Below are 2,833 nucleotides of genomic sequence, written 5' to 3'. Positions count from 1 at the left end.
TGGATCTCTATGAGAGGAGCAGGATCTCAACCATAAGTGGGGATCTCTAGCCTACAACACCAGAGCCCAAAAAGTACCTAGATAGGAGCCAGCTGCAAAAAAAAAAAAAAAAAAAAAAAGACAGGGTTGTTCCCTGTCAGAGACAGTCAGCTAGAAACTCAAAGAGCTATTTAAAGGTTCAACACATAATTTTTTATTTGCAACCACTTACCCTGGTCTCCAGCAAAACCAGGTGTAGAGTGGGCTGGAGATTTCTGAAGAGAGATTGGGGAAGGAGGCTTTGGGGAGAGAGCTGAGAGTGCAGCCAGCTGGATCCCAGTGCTGAATCATCCTTCATATGGCAGCAGCCATATTGCTCAGGCAGGCCACTCCTCTCAGTGGCAACAGCATGAGAGGACACAATAGCTCCACTCCCAGGAGGTACTCTACTCTGGACCTGTACTGCTAAAGCCTGACTACTGAGTACAAAGTGGCAGCCACAGATAGTAGATCCCTGGCTAAATGGGGCACAGAGTGGTCTAGAGACCATTGAGGAGAGATTGGCGATGGAGGCTTTGGGAAGAGAAGATAGAGAGTAACTGGTGGGATGAAGCTGCTGACTTCTCCTCCTATGGCAGGAGCAATATGGCTCAGGTAGACCATTACCTGGAGTGACATCAATAACCCTGCTGCTAGGAGGGACTCTGTCTCATCTTGTGGCATCTAAGCTGGCCTGCTGAGTGCAAAGGGACTAGATTAACAGCTGATGGAGAAAACCATAGAGAGTAAATTCCTCAAAGTCTCAAACAAGCTGCCTAAGGTGACACAGGGTCAACTTCTGACATCATCAGAGGCAGATCCAGAAAGAAAAACAAAACAAAACATAATTCTACTACCATAGCCTTTCACACCACAAAGTCAGGAATTCAAGAAAGATCATTTTAAGATGCAGAAGCAAAAAAAAAAAAAAAAAAAAAAAAGTCTCACAAATAATGGGAAGACAAAAAAATACCCCTTATTCAAAGGGAAAGGGGGGATAGAGGCAAGTAAACTATCAGATATTGAGTTCAAAACAATAGTTCTAAGGAAGCTCAATGAGCACAGTGAGCTGATAGAGAATTACAAAAAACTACAGGAAACTATGAGGAACTAACTGAAAAGAATACCAGCATGAAAAAGAACATAAAGGCAATCAATAAGAGGTAAGAGTAATTGAAGAATACAATTTCAGAATTGAAGAGCACAGTAGAAGGAACAAAAAGCAGGCTATATGAAGCAGAAGAATGATTCAGTGAGCTGGAGGATAAGGTTGAATCTAAGCCCCCAGAAAGAGGAAGAAAATGATAAAAAATTCAAAAGGAATAAGGAGGAATTTAGGGAAATGCAGCACAACCTAAAATGCAATCATATCCATATAATAGGGGTACCAGAAGATGAAGAAGAGGAACAAGGGATAGAGAACCTGTTTGAAAAAGAATGATGGGGAGCTGCCCAGCACTTGTCAGTTTAGGGTCTTCTATTGTGTGTTTTCCCTGCTTTTGGCTCTTTGGGTGCCTACCTTGCCCTCTCCAAATGGGGACTAAGGAAATGGGAGGAAGTCAGCTCCAGGACTCTCCGGTTAATCCTGTTTCTGGTGTCTCCTCCAGGGACTCTGGGAAGCTCTGTGACCCCTTTGGCCAGGGATCTATTAATTTTGTGGGCCACTCCGCAATAGCGGGCGGGAGGGTCAATTTATGCCTGCCCTGGCCTCTCTGTGCACTCCCTCGCAGACTGTATGGGTGCCAAACTCAGGGAGTCCTTGCTGGCCGGCTCAAGCGTTTGCCACCCCGCGGGGGTCACACACACGCTCTCCAACCCTCGCCGGTCACTAGGCCCAAGCGTCCGCGCCTGCACTGGGTGTTTTTGGGGTGTCTTTGTGTGCTTTTCGGCTTTTGGCTCTTTGGGGGTGTGGCCTCTTCCCACGCAATGGAGACTACTGCAAGGAGAAGGAGTCGGGTCTCCCCGGTTCCTCCTTCCGTTCTTTCCCCAACGCCTCCGTTTCTAGTCTCTTCTCAGAGAGGTCGGTAGCCAGGGGGGGCAGATGAGTATGCGAGGTCACGAATAAGCCCCCTGGTCTGGTGCCAGCACATGCGAGCACAGACAGGCGGGGGATCCTCCCGCGCCTGGAGCACGCTCAAGGAGCTGGTATGAGAGTGCAGAGCGATCCCCAAAAAACATCCCAGGCCTGAAGGAGGGGGTCACAGAACTGCCCCAAGCAGGAGTCAGACACAGACAGTACACTCCTGGAAGGCTCAAACAAACAACCGAAGGTCACATAGGGTTAACAACTGATATCATCAAAGGCAGGCCCAGAAAGAAAAGTAAAGGACAAAAATACTTAACAGACTCTAACAAAACTGGGAAGAAAAAGAAGTCCACCCCAAATGAGTGGAAAAGGGGACTCCCCACAGAGAGAGCTCAATGAAATAGAGGCAAGGGAACTATCAGATATTGAATTCAAAACAATGGTTCTAAGGAAGCTCAATGAGCTCAGCCAGATCAAAGATAACTATGAGAAACTGCAGAGAAACTATCAGGATCTTACAGCAAACTACACCAGCCTGGAAAAGGACATAGAAACTATCAAGAAGACACAAGAGGATATGAAGAATAACATTTCTGAATTGAAGAACACAGTAGAAGGAATCCAAAGCAGGCTGGATGAAGCTGAGGATCAAATCAGTGAGATGGAGGATAAGGTAGAAAGAAGCTCCCAGAAAGAACAAGAAATGGAAAAAAAGACTCAAAAAGAATGAAGAGGCATTTAGGGAAATGCAGGACAACCTGAAACACAAAAATATCCGTATAATAGGGT

Source organism: Pteronotus mesoamericanus, unplaced genomic scaffold (genome assembly GCF_021234165.1).
Source record: "Pteronotus mesoamericanus isolate MK-2021 breed Mesoamerican mustached bat unplaced genomic scaffold, CSHL_Meso_final contig_61, whole genome shotgun sequence".
NCBI classification, from domain to species: Eukaryota; Metazoa; Chordata; class Mammalia; order Chiroptera; family Mormoopidae; genus Pteronotus; species Pteronotus mesoamericanus.
The sequence above is the reverse complement of the archived record's forward strand: the minus strand, read 5'-3'. Positions refer to the sequence as shown.